Consider the following 22064-nt stretch of genomic DNA (forward strand, 5'->3'; position numbering starts at 1 on the left):
CATTAATAGTTCTGTAAGATACAATGCCTAAAAATATTAATTAATTAAAAATTTAAGGTAAATCCTTTTACTTTTATACCTTAGGTTTTAGCAAATAAATAATTTTATCTTGCAAGTCAACAGCACTTAAGTTTCTAATCACCATCCAGTTTTGTAAGCAAGATACTTAAAAGTCCATTCTCATTTCAAACATTTTGCACCTTTGAGAGTTAAAAGGTTTTGAAAATTCCTTTATATGATGCTTTAAATTTATTGCTGTAGTTAAATGAGTACAACGCTTGTATAATTGATTTCTTGTACAGGTAATACAAAAGGTCACATATTACAAAACGTTGACTTTTGTTGAAGATCTCTAATAGAGTTGTGGGTGTTTTCTTTTTATACTAATTATGCAATTCAGATTGACCCTCATTGTACACAAGACCTATGTTGGTATTGTGAATCACTTGTTTGTTAATTTGATATAATCTCATATTTTCTTAGGGAGCATTTAAGATGATTCTAATTTCCATAGATCGTATTAAAGAACATCAATAATTGCTATTAAGATTTTTAATTTCTGGGAACAGTGGGAGTTAGCTTAATTTCTGCCATATTTTGTATGTTTGAATGATTTCATAATCATTTAGATTATGTACACAGTTCTGATGATGTTTAAGATGAAAAGAAACATTTACTTCTCATATTCAGTTTCCACCTGAAATATGTGTAGTGTCTTTACCCACACCTACACATACTTAATTATGTGCAACTTTATAGAGGATTCTTACTCAATAAGATGAAATTTGTTTTATAAGAGGCTGCTCTGGAGTGATACCACAGCAGGTAGGGTGTTTGCCTTGCACACGGTCAACCCAGGTTCGATTCCCAGCATCCCATATGGTCCCCTGGGCACCACCAGGAGTAATTCCTGAGTACAGAGCCAGGAGTAATCCCTGTGCATTGCCGGTGTAACCCCCCCCAAAACAAACAAACAAACAAACCCTGGGCAAGACTGTTGTATATTAGAATTATTTTTATTTTTTTTTTGGTGTTTGCTTAAGCAATAACTATTCTAAAATTGGGACTATCCAGGAAATCGAACATGTGTAGATATGTCAAACAATTTGAAAAGCAGTCCAACTTTTCAAAAAAGGACATTTGAATCATACCACCATTCTTTGAAGCAATGTTGTCAATCTTTTACTTGTAAAGTATTGGCTTTAAAGTATACTGTACTAGTTTTTACTTTCTCAGACACCAGATAAATTTTGTCTTTAATGATGCCTGCTAGATGATTTAACTATTGCGAATTTTAATCATTGGGCACAAAAAGATTGTGGTATTTTGACTGAGCGTCCTGTGAAGAACAATTCATAAATGTTTGTCTTTCAGCATCCTCAGTTAATCTGAAGACATACTCATTTTGTATAGGATTAAGTAATATCTCACACTTAAACAGAAGTAATAATATGTTAAAGCATAATAGTATACTTATAGCATATAAAAGATGATCATTTTAATGTCTAAGATGGGCACTGCTATAACATATTTCACAATATATAACTCCCAATATCTTTTTGTGTTTCTCTCTCTAATGGAATGTTGTTTTGGCACAATCCATAACATAGTAGGTATTTTGGGTTTTAAAATAAATGCATGGAACAAATTGAATTTGAAGCCTGTTGAAAGATCAAACTGTCTTCCAAAATGAAAACATATGGCATGAACTTCTGGCAACTTCTGACGCCTAAACACCACTAGTTATTGTTGAAAAGAAGACAGTGACCTTTGCAAAAATCTCTAGACAGAAATGGAAGGAACTGACACTCCTCATATGATTGGAATATTGGGGTTGCACCACCTTTAGGAATAGATTGGGTAAACTACTAAACAGAAGTTTCAAAACTCCAATACCATATTCTGTTATATGGAACTTCATTATAATTTATATTTTTGCTAATACTTTTGTGAAAAAGAACTTGAAAAATCCTTAGATGTTGCATGTGTTATCTCCAGAAACCAAAAGTCAATTCACCTTTATACTTCTTGTTTTTAACTTTTGCTGGCCGAGGAAAGAGCTTATTTTATATTGCTTAAAATATATTTGAGTTATTTACACACCATGTAATTCTTTAGAATTTAGTATCTCTCTTTGATTTTATTTTATCTGGGTTAATCTACTACACTCTACTGAGCAGACACTGTACCAGTACTTTTTTCACTTTGACTTAACCATCTTATTATCAATAAGATAAATAATACTTTCATTTATATTCACTCAAATATAGAGTTGTCATACATTTTTTTCAATAACCAACATGATCCATTGTAGGATAACAATTGATTTGTCCTTTCTCCCTTGCCACAAGTAGCTTAGTAGTTTATCACATTATACCCAACACAGTGCTCCCGATTCACTCCCATTCCATTGTTAATCTCTAACCACTTCTCTTTGCTCTCTTCCCCAACCAGTTAATCAGCTTTTCCCCCTAATCATAATCTGTTAATTTGTAAAGTCAGATTCTTCTAGGACAATGAACTTGTAGTGTAAGTTAATATTGCCTTTCTCCTCTTCGTATGTCTTATAAATAGTTTAATTTAAAGCAATGTCCTTCTTGTATAGATATAGGAAGACAGCAAATATTATGCATTTGTAACTTAGTATTTAATTGGCTTTGAATATTATTCACCCCCAGGGAATCTGCTTTCTCGGCTTAAGTCTCAGTTGCCCTTAGTTCCTATCACCCCAAAAGCAAGATCCTGAATAGAAACTGAATGGACCCAGGGCAAGCTGTGAGCTATCCTGGCATCAAAATGGGCCAGGCCAATGTGCCAACATTCTTAACTATAAGTTAAGAGCTTGATCATGGACAAATGTTGTCATGATCCAAAAGTAACGACGAGACTAGGACCCTGCTAGGGATAGGAAAGACTATCTGGCCTGAGCACTGTAGTCTGAGATAGAGATGGTCCTAGGAGAGCCATTCTATAAGCTTAATGTACTTCTTACTATGTCCATACAAAATGATTAGTATTATGAAAACTTATGTTTGTTGGACAAGGAGAGGAGAAACACACCCATGGGATTCCTTTCTAGGGTGGGTCGACCTGCTAAATGAGAATCTGTCCTAGAAGTGGCTTTCTCCAAGGGAAAAAATTTTACCCCTATTGATTGTGATCACATCTATGTGTAAGCCCCAACCCCTCATGTAGGGGGATTTAATTGGACTGTAGAGTGGGCTGGGGGATCCGGATCCAGATTCCAGACCCAGAGGAGGATGACGGGGGATTGAGAAGGAGGATGAAGTAGCATGGGGGAGGAAGAAGCAGAAGGAGAAGCAAAGGAGAGAGATAGGAGTGAATGGAGAGGAGATTGGAATAAACTGCAACTGACACCAACCAGCCGGGTCCTCGTTTCCTTCCTTCGCCTGGCATCACCATCAACCTCCCCAGGGTTGGGGAAGCAGTGCGTGGCAGGAGAGATAGACCACTGCTGTCTTTTTGTGTTTACACAATCTATAAATCTACAAATCTGTGCTATATGCAAGACTACTGTTTTGAGTCATTACAATAATTTGACATCTTTTTTGAAAAGTCAGAAAAATATTAAACAGATGACGAATTGCTGATTTCCACTTTGTTCTGCTGAACATTTGAATTGTCTATTCTGGACACAGCATTTTATTGAGGCAATTTTTTTTAATTCTTTACAGTTAAATTCCAGGATTCATTACCTATTCAACAGATAGTATTGGAATAATAAGCCAGGACTTTCTGGGCACCAATAAAGAGAAAATAAAATATAATTAGATAATATCAAATCATGGTAATAAGTGACTAGAACACTTAAAATTTGAGAAAGTTTTGATAGTTTCAGAATGTTTATGAGGCATGCAGTGTTATTATAAGTAAAGATCATATTGACAAAATTTTCTTTTACTTAGTCGCTTAGGTTTGGTTTAATTAGGAAAAATAAATCTCCATCCAGGCATTATATTTCTTCCTATAAAGTGTTTTGATAAAATGTATATAATAGATTTTAAGACTTTCATTTATGAATGAACATTTTCAGTTACTTTTTTTTTCATTTCAGCTTTCAAAAGAGTGTCACTATCTCTTTGCAAACAAATACTGCTTTAACATGTCCTTAGCAATTCTTTTTGGCAAATATGAACAAAAAAACACATTTTGCAGTAATAAGCAATGATATTTCTTATCACCCTCCAGACCTTTAATTCATATCACTGAAAATGTTTTGGACCCCTCCTACTACCATGTTAGGAAGCTAAAAACCATATTCATGTTCAGAAACATTATTTTCTCTTCTTATAAATTAGTAGAGGTTCTAAACTAACAGTGTTTTAAAAATTTGTATTATCAAATTAAAAAGTTTATTTAAAATAGGACAAATTCAGTAAATGCTTTCTAGTAATTTGATTGTCTAAAAAACTGATAAAATTGTGAACATTTACTATGATTTATTAAAATTTTCATTTAAATTAAAATATATCTAACTCCTATTTTATATCACTTTTAATTAACTATTTCAATCCTTTTATAGGTCTGAACACCCCCCAAATTATTTTTCAGTCTTGTTTCTTCTTCACTTAATCACACTTAATCACTTAACTTCCCGTTAGTCGTCGATTTGCTCGAGCGGGCGACAGTAACGTCTCCATTTGTCCCTGTCGCGTGCTAGTGTAGCCCAATGGCATCTGTTCGCTCCGGGTACATGAAGGGCCTCAAACCGATCGTTCATGATCTTGACGAAGAAGTCTGACCATCTGGTAGGTGGGCGGCCACGCAGTCTTTTGACATCCCGTGGAATCCAATCAGTAACAGCTCTAGTCCAACGGTCGTCTTTAAATCTCATTACGTGACCAGCCCATCTGATTTTCGACACCTTGGCAAATGAGACAGCGTCCCTGATCCTTGATCGTCGACGGATGTCAGAACTCCGGATTCGTTCTCTCATTTGAGTGAAACGTGATATTCCAAGCATAGCTCTTTCTATGCTTCTTTGGGAGACCTGAATAACGTTCTCATCTTGTTTGCGTAGGGCCCAGGTCTCTGAGGCATATGTTAATGCAGGAAGAACAGTGGAATCAAAGAGATGTGCCCGGAGCCGGAGGTTCTTCATCCTCTTAGCTATTTCTTCGACGTTCTTGAAGGCGTTCCAAGCCGCTCTCTTCCTCCTGCGCAGCTCGGGTGCCAGGTCATTTGTCATGTTGACATCTCGACCTAGGTACACATAGCTGTTGCATTCGGAGATGGGCGTTCCATTGAGAGCGAATGGGGCGTCAGGAACAAGGCTGTTTCTCATAAACATTGTCTTCGTAAGATTCAGCTGTAGTCCTACCTTTCCACACTCACGGTCAAAGTCGGCCAGCATTTGTGCCACTTGGCTGATGTTTGGTGTTATTAAAACAATGTCATCAGCAAAGCGGAGGTGGTGTAATTGCCGACCATCTATCTTCATTGCCATTCCTTCCCATTCCAGTCGTCGCATGATGTTCTCGAGGGTGGCACTGAAGAAGTTCTACATGGAGCTAGAGAAGTTCTATAAAGAAGACCACACCTTCTACAAGATCATTGTGGGTGATTTTAATGCCAAGATAGGACCGAGAAGATCAGCTGAAGAACTTCACATCGGGACCCATGGCCTAGAATGGAACGAACAGGGTGAGAGACTGTCAGAGTTCATCATGTCGACCAAGACCATCCATGGTAACTCACAGTTCCAGAAGGCAGAATCTAAACGATGGACATGGGAGTCTCCCGGTGGACGATTCCACAACGAAATAGACCACATCATATTCAATCGACGGTTTTGCCTGACTGATGTCGCTGTTGTCCCAAAATTTCGAACGGGATCGGACCACCGTCTCCTTCGTGCAAAATTCTACTTCACAGAGCGGGGAGAAAGGGCTGCAAAGTTCAAAAAGAGAACTCCCAGAATGACCACCAACTGGGAACTCTTTGGTACTATTGCGGCAACATGGGAAGATGCCATTGTTGACAACATTGACGAGGAATACGATCAACTGGTTCAGCACCTCCATGAATGTGCGAGGAACGCCAAGAGAGAGATAGCCACAAAAAGTCGCCTATCTTCGAAAACTCTTGAGCTAATTCGCCAGCGTGGTTTGGCGCATGCCTCAGGCAACCGCAAGCTAATGTCTGAGCTTGCAAAGCAGTGCAGAGATGCGATCAAGGAAGACCTCAAAGAGAGAAGAGCAGAAGTACTGGTAGATGCGGCAGAAGCCGGGAAAAGTATTCGTAAGGGCCGCCTGTCCTTCGCCAACTATAAGAGCAAGATGACTGCCCTCCGACGTCCTGATGGATCCATCACATCCTCCAGAACGGCAATGGAGAAGATTATCCATGACTTCTACTCAAATCTCTTCGATAGCCATGTCCACTTGCCAACATACCAAATTCCACAGGATGGGTATGTTGTTCCCAACGTTCTCCCCTCCGAAATCCGACACGCCATTTCGTTGGTAAAGAAACAAACAGCACCCGGCCCAGACAAGGTCAGACCTGAACACCTGAAGAACCTGCCGTCAGTACTCATCAATACACTGGCTCGGCTCTTCACTCGCTACCTGTCTGAATGCAAGGTTCCGTCCCAATGGAAAACCAGCAGGACCATACTACTGTTCAAGAAGGGAGACATCCATGACATTGGCAACTATCGCCCGATCTGCCTATTGTCTGTCATCTACAAGTTGTTCACTCGAGTCATCCTGAATAGGATTGGCAGAACATTAGATGAAGGACAACCATGCGAGCAAGCAGGGTTCCGCAAAGGATTCAGCACCATCGACCATATCCACACGATAACCAAGCTCATTGAGGTTTCTCGGGAGTTCAAGATGCCGCTCTGCTTAACGTTCATTGATTTAAAGAAGGCCTTTGATTCTGTTGAGACGGAAGCGGTCATTGAAGCCCTAGCCAATCAGGGCATTCAAGCCCAATACATCAGGATCCTCCGTGAGCTCTATTGCGGATTCACTACCAGGATCTCACCACTCTACAAAGAAGTGATCGTTGATGTCAAGAGAGGGGTGCGGCAGGGTGATACCATTTCACCGAAACTCTTCAGTGTTTCTTCTTACTAAGATTATTTAAAATCTTTTTCTACAATTTAACCCCTTTGAGGACCTACATTAATATTACTATCTGCCATCAAATTGTCTTTATTTGCCAACTAGGATCAAGTGGAGACCATGTAGTCAGAGCGGCTTTTATGAGAGTCTGGACAAAACTTCTGAAATGTTGGGACCAGAGTGTTAGTACAGACGGTAGGGGTTTCCCTCCAACTTGGCCAACATGGGTCCAGTTCTTGGCATACCACAGGACCTCTGGAGCACCCCCAGCATTAATTCTTTAGTGCAGAACCAGCACTAAGCCCTGAGGACCACTGGGTGAGTCCCAAATTTTTAAAAAATAAATTTAAAAAATTGTTGAATGCAACATGCTTAAGAAATCACTAATTTTCATTGCCTAAATTTTATGATCGCTTTTTTTCTGAAAAACTTAAGCATTAATTCTCAATGCGACCTTTTTTTTTTTTTTGTTTTGTCTTTTGTTTTGCTATGGAAAAGCAAAAGCGGGCATTTTGATAAACAGCATAGGCAGCTGAAAAATGACAATTTTTTTCAGATTCAATTTTGGTTGTACCAGTGAGTAAAAGGACTGAAGTAAGATTTTAGCAATTTATGCCATGTGAAAGCAAAACAAACCCATTGGAAATATATATCCTTAGCACAAAGTGGAATTTGTGTAGTGCAGTCTGAAATTTGACCTCAGAGAACAGATTTTTCTGGAGACATAATAAAATATCCCACTACCTGTTTACTTTTTGAAACACTGAAAATAAATTAAAAAAAATTTGGAACTGACATTATTCATAATATGAATACAAAGACTTAGAGCAAAAATAATACTAGGAAAGCAAATTGATCTTTTATTTATTTATTCTATTAAAATGCGGGGGGCTGGAGAGGTAGTAAAGTAGGTAGGGCATTTGTCTTGCATGCGGCTGACCAGGGTTTAATTTCTCCGTTGGTCTCGGAGAGCCCAGCAAGCTCCCAAGAGTATCCTGTCCGCACGGCAGAGCCTGGCAAACTCCCCATGGTATATTCAACATGCCAAAAACAGTAAGAACAAGTCTCACAATGGGGCCGTTACTGGTGACCACTTGAGCAAATCGATGAACAATGGGACGACAATGTTATACAGTGCTATACAGTGCTATTGAAATACTGTGATTTACTAAATTGTTCATATTACGGTTAACTCAGTCATTTATATTCCAATGCCATCAATGTGACCTTCCCTCCACCAATGTCCTCAATTTCCCTCCCAATTATCACATTCCCCCTTTGTTACATAACAAATTTACTTAATATTGCTTACTCCAACAAAGCTTAAAGAAATAGCAAATAGAATGCTCAGAAAATAAATGAAAGCTAATTTGTGATTGCTATATGTTTTTCATCTATATAAATAAGAAAATTAACACCATTGAATGCAATATAATAAAATGTATATTCTCATTCACACAGGTGAGTTTTCAACTCTGGAATCTAAAAAATATTGCATTAACTTCTGTTTTATACTTAGATCTCATTATGGTAATAATCAATTTAGTCTTTAACACTAAAATCTAAGGTAAATTTCAAGCTTTATAATGATGACTTTGACATCATATGTGATTATTAGTATTTATATAAAGGGATTAGTCTTTAATGCTTATAGCACAGGCTGGAGCGATAGCACAGCGGGTAGGGCGTTCGCCTTACAAGCGGCCAACATGGCCGACCCGAGTTCGATTCCTCCGCCCCTCTCGGAGAGCCCGGCAAGCTACCGAGAGGATTCGATATGCCAGACACAGTAACAACAAAGTCTCCAATGGAGACGTTACTGGGCCCGCTCGAGCAAATGTATAGATATTTTATCCTTATTTTCATATTTTAGCAATATTTTATTACGTAAATACTTTACATTATGTATAGCCTACCAATAAAGTATCAGTAATCAGCATTATATTTTTATAGTTTTTCAGAGAGCAGTGGATTTTGCCTCAGTTGATTGATATTGCATGATTTACAAAGGGCTTATCCGAAAACAAGAAACAAATGGCTAGAAAAGATTATGATCCTTTGATATATTCCTTATGATGAATAAAGAATGGGAAGAGAAATGCAGAAACCCATAAAGTTTATTTTAAAGACAGATCCCAGAGGTGTTGCACTCAATAACATAGAGTTTGGAGATTATTTGTTTGACTATATGGGATTCTTAAGTATTCTTAAGATCACAAATGATATTTAAGACTTTAAATTAAAGGAGGTATAAAAAGATAAAGTGAATGAGCAGGTGTGGGTAAACAGAGAGGTTAGTTAATATTTTGGAAAGTTTTTCCAGAAAAATAAAATATTCTACCAAGCAAAATATCCTACTAAAGTAAAATTAGAAGCTAACTTCACATCGCAGAAGACTCACACACGCACAGTCTGGTTTTCCTGAGAGAAGATACAGCATGTAGGGTGTTCACCTTCACGTGACTGTCTTGGGTTGGATTCCTGGCATTCCATATGGCACTGCTAAACCCCACTAGGAGTGTCTCATGAATGCTGAATACAAACCAGGAGTAAGTCCTGAACACTGTCAATTGTGGCTCAAAATACATAGAAAATAATATGTGATATACAGTAGGACTTCTTATATTAATTTAGATATTAATCATTTCCATTGGAGAAGGAAACAATAGTGAGGATATACAACTGTGACTATATAAAATCATAGGATTTTATGTGAAAAATAGGCTAACATGTATCCAGGCCACAATTCAGTTTATGTGGATGTGTTTGTACATCTTACCTCTGATGAGAGGTTAATATTCAAACTATATAGGTTTTTAACAAAAAGCAAACAACCCAATGAACAATGTACGCAATCCCCAAATATGGTATGCTTAATGTAAGACTGCAAAAATAGCTCAAAGACAGCTAGGGAAAAAAAAATGAACATCACTTATTGTTAAGGAAATGCAAATAAAAACTTACAATGGTCAATTCATTTACACAAAAATGCCTTTGTGCCTGGCTGCCCTCACCAGGGCCCCTTGGAGGAGGGTGGGTTAAGTTTCCCTCCCCACCCCAGCAGAGCCCTAGCAGCTGAAGACCTCAGGTTCCAGACACAGCCATGTTTAAGACCACTCTCCACACGTTCGGACAAGCCTCACTCATGAAGGAATCAATAGAGGAACCCAGGTGTGTGGGACCTGGGGTGAGGACCACCAAGACTGCTTGGATTGGGACTGGGGCCTCCTATACCCAGACCCCCATCTTTCAGTATGTAGGCGTTACATTCACCAACTGCCCCTTGCTCCGTGTAATCCCATCAATGGCCAAGACCCAGAGACTATAAAAACCTGCTCCTGGAAGAATCTTATTATCTAGTTCTTACTCTGGACAACCTGGCAGGTTACTCAAAGTATCCTGCCCACACAGAAGAGTCTGACAAACTCCCCGTGGCATATCCAATATACCAAAAACCAGTAACAATGACGGATCTCATTCTCCTGACCGTTAAGGAGCCTCAAATGTGGCACTTTTTAAAATCTCGGTGCTAGGACAAAGGAGACGTTACTGGGGCCTGCTTGAGGCAATCGATGAACAACAGGATGACAGTGATACAGTGATCAACCACAGTGATTAAATGTTTGGAGATAAGAGTTGGCAAGGATATTCATAAAGGAAGACTAGTGCATTGTTCGTTAGAAGGTACATTGGTGATCTTGCTGCAAAAAATATGGAATTTGATTTTTAAACTAAGTTAAAATTTCAATTGATCAAGCAATATCACCTCTTGCTCAACCCTAAGTTCTTAAGACACTAATTACTTCTAAGTTCATAGCAGTAGTATTCACAAGGGCAAAGTGTGGAATGACCTTAGATGTCCATGAAAAGTTTAAGTTGTGATTTTAGAGACAAAATAGATGGGAGAGAGGTGTGACTTCTTAGTGAAATGTGTGACTTCTAAGTAAACTGGCAATGTACAACAAGCATACCTCTTTGACTCACTGAAAAGTATGGTGGCCCAAGAGGGAAAGAGGGTTGAGAAGAGAATGAAAATATGTCTTAATGGTGGAGGGATGGCATTAGAACTTTTGTAGTGGGGATGTTGATAATTTAACAATTACAGAACAATGGAGCTAAAGCACTGAAAACTGTAGTAGTTTGGCCAATGATAGTCAATGACAAAAAATAAAAATAAAGGCATATACAACAAAAGAGTTTATTTTAGCAGTGAGTTCTTAAAGTCGAGCTTTCAGTACTTTGTCCCTATGTACAGAACACAGTTTAAACTGAGATGTATTTTAGAAAACATATAATAATTTCTGCAGTCATTTAAGTATATATCTGAATAAATAAAATGATAGAAATAATGATAAAATGAGATAAAATGATGAAACATAACTCAAGCTTTAGGGAAAAACACAATCTGATCAAAACAATAATAATACACTATATTCTGTTGAATCAAAAAACAAATGGTCAGCAGGAAGTAACTAACAAAATGTATAGCAGATTTATTTCTAATCCTCTAAAAGACTCTGTTGAAGGACTAGTGAAAAGAATACATGCTATTCCAAAAATGAATGGCATAAATTAAATGCTACCAGAAAAAAAAACCAACTAACAAATCTAGATAAAGTAATAACTTCTGGTTACAAATCCTAGTGTCTACTCAGATCTAGCCTACAGGATCTACTTAAGTTTAAATCATACTTCTCACCACCTCAACCTTCAGAAGAGATGAGAGCAATAAAGAGGTGTAAGTGTATGTGGTGTGTGTGTGTGTATGTGTGTGTTTGTGTAGGTGTGTCAGGAAGACATAGAGGTGGGGGGGAGAGACAGAATGAAAGAAACAGAGATGAGGGGAGATAGAAAAAAGTGAGAAAGAGAGAGGAGAATGCAAATTAAATTACTATATTGTAAGTTCTGAAAATTGAGAAACAATAAATGGATTCAAAAATATAGGAAGTATCTATGGGGGCTGGAGAGATAGCACAGCAGGTAGGGTGTTTGCTTGCATGTGGCCAACCCAAGTTCAATTCCCAGTATCCCATATGATCCCCTGAGCACCACCAGGAGTAACTCCTGAGTGCAGAGCCAGGAGTAACCCCTGTGTATTACCAGGTGTTACCCAAAAAGCTATATATATATATATATATATATATATATATATATATATGAAGTATCTAGAAATATGGAAGAGACATATTGATTCAAGAACTTCTGAACTACCAAGGTGTACCATATGAAATCTTTATAGCTTTAAGACATAAGTTATACAGCAATAAGAAACTACTGCCAACTATAAGAAAGTTTAAAAGCTACTGTCTCCCTTCTCTCAGATATTTCTTAAATGCTAACTGATAGGTTCTCTTCGTCTTGTATCTGAGGCAGAGCTGAAGCAGAGCTGTGAAACTTTGCAGAGATTCAGGAGTTATATCTAATGTAAGTACAATGTAAAAGGGAAAAAGTACATATCTGTAGGGTATTAGAGAGATAGAATTAGCAGCATTTCAGTATGAGCAAGAAGGAAACAGTGAAGGAAACATTGAAGAAAAGAGAAAAGTATGATTCTATATCACTGGTTTTAAAATCTTTCCATAAAAACTTATCTACCCTCTACTGAGTAAGATATTTAAACACACAATTTAGCTTTAAATTTCTGAGTTCACAGATGCTTTGACCACAGGTCAAATTTGTAGAGAAAATTTATGCACCTTGAGGATGGCTTGTATGATCTATTAAATGTCTTCCAATTCCACAATAGTACAATGAACGAAAAGACTAAGAGTTAATATATGTATAAAGTCAATAATGGACACAATGAGGCATAAATATAAAATTTTGGGGTTGTAATAAGTGATGAATTAAGTACATGGGGAATACATTTTATTTCATGCGCCACTAATATAAAGTGCTATCACAGTACTCTCACGGATATACTGTCAAGATAACTAAACCCACCGAGGTAGCATTTGGGTAAGAGTTGGGGAGTTAGATAATATCTCTGGGTAGTAGTTAACAACAATTTGGGAGTCATTGATATTTCTATAAGAATTTGGTACATAAGAATAAGTACAGAAGATTCGTTTCCAATGGGGATGATCTGAACTTATTCTCAAAGAATGTTTGAATCATCCTTTTCAAGTGGGATGGTAGTAGTTCCAGATGCAGTTGAGAACTGCTTTATGTTTACTCATGCAAAGAAGGCAGATTTCCTAGGGACCACTGAATAATTTTCTTTTCTGAAAATGGAACAGGGGTTAAATGGAACAGGGAACCTCTAGAGTATAGAAAAAAGAATCACAACTGTGAAGCACATGCATGATTGCAGATGCATTTGTATTTACGAATCTAAGAGAAAAAGACTGATGAGATCTCAGCAAAACATAGGCATTATCACAGGAATCACATTAAAATGAATTCAGGGTGAGAGTTATAATACAGTTTGCAGGGCACTTGCTTTGCACATAGCTTATCTGGGTTCAATCCACTGCACTACAGACGGTTTCCTGAGTCCCATCAGGAATGGTCTGAGTGCAGAGCCAGAAGTAAGCCATGAGCACCACAGAATGTGGTCCCCACACTAGAAGGAAATGAAAAGGTCTTGCAAAATCATTTTTACCATAGGATTAAAATGTTAGACAGTCTACAAAAGTTGTATTCTAAAAATTTCAATGATAATATTTAATTGCTATTAAGATAACTTTGGAATAAATCAAGAGCAAAGTACATTTGAAGAGAATTTTAGGTGAAAGAGGCCAGAATGTGAGGAAACAAGTGGAAAGGGGGTGGAGTTTTAGCATCTAAAAAACTCTAACAGGAAAGCATTGTATTTTCTTTCAGTGATGAATGATACGTTATGGGAAAAATATAGTCTGTTTTGGTTTTGCTTTGTTTTTGTTAATGCATATGCAACCATTTACATAATTTTAAAAATGGATCGCAATTAAAAACAATGTAACACATTTATGTTATATGCTTCTTTATATGGAAAAAATCAACATAGAAAATTAAGGAAACAAAATGGAGAGAAATTTTAAAAACTAAAGGTTGGCTTTTAGCTTATTCGTTGCTGGTAACATAATGAGAAAGTGTATAGTACTGCATTTCTGAGATAATCATAATAGGAAAAGCTTCAAAAAGAAGTTTTTCTTGAATTTCATAACTTATGATGATTCCAATTACTCTTCAGTGTGTTCCAACCTGGCATATGACATTACATAATGTTCTTTACAATGGAAATGGGCTGGAGAAATAGCAAAGTGGGTAGGGCTCGTGCCTTGCACGTGACGGCCGACTCAAGTTTGATTCCTCCGCCCCTTTTGGAGAGCCCCAAAAGCTATCAAGAGTATCTCGCCCGCACGGCAAAGCCTGGCAAGCTACCCATGATGTATTCGATATGCCAAGCACAGTAACAAGTCTCACAATGTTACTGGGCCCGCTCGAGCAAAATCGATAAATCTATGAACAACGGGAGGACAGTGACGGTGACAATGGAAATATTAATACATATAATGATTTATTTGGAACTATGCTTATAGAGAATAATGGAAATAATTGAAAATAAATTACTGGCTTATTTAAAAAGATGAAACTTTAAAAACTTAATGAAATTTAAAAATCTGCCTTTATCAATTTCAAAAGAAAGAAAAAAAATGTAATAGCTTGCTGGACATTAACTACTGGGACAGAAAAATATTAAAATGAAAACAGTAATAAATCAAATATCCTTGGAAAGTGATCACACCTGATATTAGAAAACTGATAGCCAATTGCTTAAATAAATTATCCCAGGGACCAGAGATAGAGTATATCCGGTAGGGATTTTTTTCCTTACCCATTGAATACCTGGGTTTGATTTCTGGCATCCCATATAGTATCTTGAGCACAATAACAAAAGTAAACCCTGAGCATTGCCAGGGGTGGCCAAGCCACTCACCATCATTCAATGCCCCTTCCGCTCAAAAGCAGAGAAATAAATGATCCAAGACGGTAACCAATGACTTTGATATGATTGCAATAATAATGATAGTGCTGGTAGCAGTCATACAATTATCATAGCTGTGTTGGCAGCAGCTAATATAATGTTAAGTAAATATCAACTATACTCAATTATTTTTCTTAGAGATGTACATGTTTTAATTCATCTGTATATGCTCAAAACCATGAAAAGCAAGTGCATTTCTCCTTTTTTATAAATGAGATAGAGGATATAAAGAAATTAGTTCAAGGATGCATACTTAAACTCCATTACACTGAAACTCCACAACTGGCTTTAAAAATCCATTGTCTTTAACTAGGTTACTCCTTGTTATCAAAGAACTCAAGCATTTTTCAATGCCTTAAAAATTTATTTCTACCTTGAACTCTATGTATTCTCTAGTTACATTCTATTAATTGTGCATGTATTATAGATGTTTGCCTTTTAAAACAACCAAGTAACAGCTTTCGAAACTTTTTACAGATTGTTTAAGATTTTTCTCTCATATATCACTTTGCAATGAAAATCATACCGTTTGAGGGAATGTGATATATCTAAATAAGTTAACTCTGAAAAAATGTATTTAATGATAATAAATAATAGTTTGAGGCAGAAATGTATATTTCATTGTATTAATTTTAGTTTCTTAGGAAAGATAATCAGTGAATATTTTTCAGTCTTATGCCAACATTTTAATTTCATATGCTGAATGTTGATGTTAAATGATAAAAGTTGACCTGAGAGAGGTTATGGCTAGTTTGAAGCAAATCAAAAGATTTGCACATCTGTGTGTGATGAATGAATGCTTATATAAATTTAGAATACATACAAAGAACACATAAATATCTATCTAAGGAGGACTAATCCATAGCACCCCATTGGTCACAACAACTCAAATATTTATACTTAAAAAACTTATTTGGATTATAACTTTCAAGTATCTAATGAGTTATGAAAATGCTTGTAAGAAAAAGGCAAAAATAACCTGAATATGTAGCATGAAAAACAATTCTTCTTTTTAAAAATATTTTTAAATATTTTAGTTTTCCTTATACCTCAAATCTGCAAATGGCAGTAACAAAGAAAATGTGTAGAGTCAAATCTTAAGGTAATAATATGCCTTAAAATAAAAAATTCATTTTCTCATGAGAAATTTGTTTATAATACTAGAAAAATAAGTCAATATTATTTTTCTGTACAGATCTCTTCTCTTTGTACATAAATGAAATGCTCCACTTATTGATTTTAGACACCATGTCTTTGTCCATCCTATTCACCTTCTGAAAGTAATATAAAATGAATTTATTACCAAAAGAACTTCTCCATGAGAAATTCTACATGGAGCTGGAGAAGTTCTATAAAGAAGACCACACATTCTACAAGATCATTGTGGGTGATTTTAATGTCAAGATAGGACCGAGAAGATCAGTCGAGAACTTCACATCAGGACCCATGGCCTGGAATAGAACAAACAGGGTGAGAGACTGTATGAGTTCATCATGTCGACCAAGACCATCCATGGTAACTCACAGTTCCAGAAGGCCGGATCTAAACGCTGGACATGGGAATATCCTGGTGGACGATTCCACAATGAAATAGACCACATCATATTCAATCGACGCTTTTGCCTGACCGATGTCACTGTTGTAACAAAATTCCAAATGGGATTGGACCACCATCTCCTTCTTGCAAAATTCTACTTCACAGAGCGGGGAGAAAGGGCTGCAAAGTTTAAAAAGAGAACTCCCAGAACGACCACAAACTGGGAGCTCTTTGGCACTATTGTGGCAACATGGCAAGATGCCATTGTTGACAACATGACGAGAAATACAATCGAATGGTTCAGCACCTCCATGATTGTGCGAGGAACTCCAAGAGAGAGATAGCCACCAAAAAAAAGCCTGTCTTCGAAAACTCTTGAGCTTTTTCGCCAATGTGTTTTGGTACATGCCTCAGGCAACCACAAGCAAACATCCGAGCTCGCATAGCAGTGCAGAGATGCGATCAAGGAAAACCTCAATGAGAGAAGTGCAGAAGTGCTGATAGATGCGGCAGAAGCTGGGAAAAGTATTCATAACACCCACCTGTCCTTTGCCAGCTACAAGACCAAGATGACTGCCCTCCGACGTCCTGATGGATCTATCACATCTTCCAGAACGGCAATGGAGAAGATTATCCATGACTTCTACTCAAATCTCTTCGATAGCCATGTCCACTTCCTGACATACCAAATTCCACAGTATGGATATGTCATTCCCAATGCTCTCCCTTCCAAAACCCGACACGCCATTTCGTCAGTAAAGAAACGAACAGCAGCTGGCCCAGACAAGGTCAGACCTGAACACCTGAAGAATCTGCCGTCAGTACTCATCAATACGCTAGCTCGGCTCTTCACACATTACCTGTCTGAATACAAGGTTCCGTCCCAATGGAAAACCAGCAGGACTGTACTACTGTACAAGAAGGGAGACATCCATGACATTAGCAACTATCGCCCGATCTGCCTATTGTCTGTCATCTACAAGGTGTTCACCAGAGTCATCCTAAATGGATGGGCAGAACACTAGATGAAGAACAACCATGCAAGCAAGCCGGGTTCCGCAAAGGATTCAGCACCATATCCACACGATAACCAAGCTCATTGAGGTTTGTCGGAAATTCAAGATGGCTCTCTGTCTAACTTTCATTGATGTAAAGAAGGCCTTTGATTCTGTTGTGATGGAAGTGGTCATTGAAGCCCTAGTCAATCAGGGCATTCAAGCCCAATACATCAAGATCCTCCATGAGCTGTATTGCGGATTCACTACCAGGACCTCACCATTCTACAAAGAAATAATCATTGAAGTCAAGAGAGTGGTTCGGCAGGGTGATACCATTTCACCGAAACTCTTCAGTGCCACCCTCGAGAACATCAGGAAACAACTGGAATGGGCACATCTCTTTGATTCCACTGTTCTTCCTGCATTAACATATGCCTCAGAGACCTGGACCCTGTGCAAACGCGATGAGAACGCTATTTATGTATCCCAAAGAGGAATTGAAAGAGCTATGCTTGGAATATCATGTTTCACTCAAATGAGAGAAAAAATCCGGAATTCCGACCTCCATCAATGACCAAGAATCCTGGACGCTGCCTCGTTTGCCAAGGTGTCAAAAATCAGATGGGCTGGTCACATAATGAGATTTAAAGATGACCGCTGGACTAGAGCTGTTACCGACTGAGTTCCACGTGATGTCAAAAGACCGCATGGCTGCCCACCTAACAGATGATCAGACTTCTTCATTAAGATCATGAACGATCGGTTTGAGGCTCTTCGTGTTCCTAGAGGGAACAAATGCCACTGGGCTACACTAGCACACGACAGGGACAAATGGGGATGTTACTGGCGCCTGCTCAAGCAAATCAAAGATTAACGGGAAGTCAAGTGATCAGGTGATCAAGTGACCAAAAGAAAGTCAATAAGTTAATCACATTAGACATTAAAATAATAGAAATAAAAGTAGCAGACATTTAGAAATTATGCCAAAAGATGATAAAAATTATAATGTTAGGAAATTATCTGTATCCTAACTGTGCCAGAATTAAAAGTGTAATTATGAATTGTGAATGCATTTTTATAATTTCAAATTATGAAATATGAAGTGAACACATCCACTTTAGAGTGTTATAAAGATCAAAAGTTTTAAGGATAATACAATACAAAGGGAGCTATACTAGATTCAAAACTAAATATGAAAATTAAAAGAAATTTTCCACTAGACTTAATAATGGATATTGAAGAAGATAGAAAAACAGTATTATAACAACATCTGAATTGCTTGACTTTTTTATCCCTCAGTGGAATTTTCTTATACTTTCTACTTTCATCCAAGAATTGCCAAGAATATAATAAATTTTTCTTTAGTGCGTGCTTCCAAGTGTTATTCAGAAGCTAGGGGGCCACATATGATTCTCTACCAACCAGACTTATATTTCATTCTTAGCCAAGGATGCAAGTCTCTCAGTCCCTGTGATATCAGGAAATATCTGTACCTGATCAGAGGACCAACTGGTGTCAGCAATTGAACCCAGGTCAGGTCCATGTAGGCATGCATTCTAAGATTTGTATGATAACTAAAAATCTTGGGAGGAGGTTTTAAACTTATCTTTATATAGACAAATTCATTACGTGTAAAAATTTTAAGTGTAGGAAACTTGGAAAATATTTTATTCAATAGAGTTAAATATTGCAGCATTTTTGATATGGAGTTTGGGAGTCTTTTATTGTACAGGTGATATTTATACACATTTCAGAAATTAATTATGATTTTTAAATATGTTTTCATTGATAAACAGGTGACATCAAGTTAACCATTTGTTAAGTTACATATCAGAATAAGAGATGGTGTTTAAGGTTCAATAAAAGGCTGCAAGAGAAAGTGAAATAGGGATATGCATTATTTAGAGGGTCTGGACGAGGCAGTGCACAGAACTCAGCACTTGAGGGACTACACAGGAAGTTATGGCAAAGCACACACTCAAACACGGTGTACATGGTGAGTAGGTGCCTGGGTGAGCTTTGCGATAATTTTAGTAGATGTGAGATAATTGGGCTAAGGATTGAATTGGGTGATTGCAATCCAAAGAGCAGGTTTTAATGAGATTCATGGGATTTTATCTAAGAGAGAAAAATAAAGGTAGCTGTGGCAAATGTGCTAATCACAAGAACAGCTGAATATCATATGGGGGATTTCCTAATTGTATTCAGAAATACTGTGTCTCAGGAGGTGATTTTGACAGTGCAAATCCTCTACTGGTCATTTAAACACACAAACTGGATCGTGATGAAGTTATGGAGTAGCTTAGCCAAACTTTCAACTATAGAAGCTAATCAATAGTATACAATACGTGTTTCATTCTACTATAAAATTTTGATTATCATCTGAATTTTAGTTAAACATCATTATTTTTAAGCTTGATTTTTTGGCAAGAATTACATATTACATTTTTAGGACAGCTATAACAAAATAGTGAAACTGAATAACATAAGAAGAGAAATGAATTGTTTCATGGTGATGATGGCTGGAGCAATAGCACAGCAGGTAGGGTAATTGCCTCGCATGCAGCCAATCTGGGTTCGATTCCTCCATCCCTCTCAGAGAGCCTGGCAAGCTACTGAGAGTATCCTGCCCCCACGGTAGAGCATGGCAAGCTCCCTGTGGCGTATTTGATATGCCGAAAACAGTAACAAGTTTTAAAATGGAGATGTTACTGGTACCTGCTCGAGCAAATTGATCAACAATGGTAGGACAGTGCTACGGTGCTACAGATAATGGCTCGGTGTGTAAATTCTTTATACATTTAGGGCTGCTTCTTTCTAAGGACTTTGAATTGGATGTATTCCAGACCTTCTTCCTTGGCTTTTGATGACCATTTGTATAAGGGTACCCTTTGGGCTGTGGATCTGAGACCCCTCTACACTTTCGTATAAAGTTTTATATTCTTGCAGTCCCAATCTTCAAATAAGAAAAGTTTCTAAAGTACTGAAAACAAAACTACTTCCACTACCCAGCCGTCGCCACACTCCAGGACGCTTTCCGGACCCGCGCGGCAGCTCCGGCCGAGACCCACGCACAATTGAAGACCCACAGAACAAGATAAGTGGAACTCTCTGAGACCTTGGACTCCAGGCTCGGCGGACCCAGGGACAGAGCTTCTCTGCTTGCTCCCACCACCACAGGTGACAAAGGGATTCTAATCAGGAGCCCCACCCTACCCTGCCCTGTCTGCTTCCATCAACCACCCAGGGATCGAATTGTGCACAGGAGACCCACCCTACCCAGATAAATACCCCACTGGCAGATTTCCACTCTCGACACTACTTCCACTACCCAGCCATCGCCACACTCCAGGACGCTTTCCGGACCCGCGACACATCATAAGACACTAAATACCCATCTTCTGGAATTGTCGTACCATATTTGATAGGGTTCAAATATGGTAACACCTACAAGGGTGATTAGAGGTCACCCCAAAAGCCTCTATACATCTCGGAAAGACTGGCAAGCTACCGAGAGTATTCCGCCCGCACGGAAGAGCCTGGCAAGCTATCCGCTGTGTATTCGATATGCCAAAACCAGTAACTACAACTGGTCTCATTCACCTGACCCTGAAGGCTTCACCGACATAGCAGCACTGAGAAGGATGAGAAAGGAGAGGCCGACAAAATCTCAAGGCCGACCTAGCCTGCCACAACGAAGGAAGACAAAAATGATCGTCTGTACTTTCAATGCACGTACGCTAGCATCAGATGCATCCATCGAGGACCTGATGGAACAGGCGCGAATGATCAAGTACGACATCATTGGTCTGACCGAGACAAGAAGACACGAATCTCACCATGCCGTTTTCGACACCGGAGAAGAATTGTTCCTCGGAACATGCGATAAAAGAGGTGTTGGAGGTGTCGGTGTCCTTGTCAACACAAACTTGGCCAAGAGCATTGATTCATTCGAATGCCTAACAACCCGAATCAGACGTTTACATTTGAATAGATGTGGCTCACTGCCTGCAGTTTCTATCTTCGTTATCTATGCACCACCATCTCATTATGATGAAAGAGAAATCGAGAAGTTCTACATGGAGCTAGAGAAGTTCTATAAAGAAGACCACACCTTCTACAAGATCATTGTGGGTGATTTTAATGCCAAGATAGGACCGAGAAGATCAGCTGAAGAACTTCACATCGGGACCCATGGCCTAGAATGGAACGAACAGGGTGAGAGACTGTCTGAGTTCATCATGTCGACCAAGACCATTCATGGTAACTCACAGTTCCAGAAGGCAGAATCTAAACGATGGACATGGGAGTCTCCCGGTGGACGATTCCACAACGAAATAGACCACATCATATTCAATCGACGGTTTTGCCTGACTGATGTCGCTGTTGTCCCAAAATTTTGAACGGGATCGGACCACCGTCTCCTTCGTGCAAAATTCTACTCACAGAGCGGGGAGAAAGGGCTGC

Source organism: Sorex fumeus, unplaced genomic scaffold (genome assembly GCF_029834395.1).
Source record: "Sorex fumeus unplaced genomic scaffold, SorFum_2.1 ptg000265l, whole genome shotgun sequence".
In the NCBI taxonomy this organism is placed as follows: Eukaryota; Metazoa; Chordata; class Mammalia; order Eulipotyphla; family Soricidae; genus Sorex; species Sorex fumeus.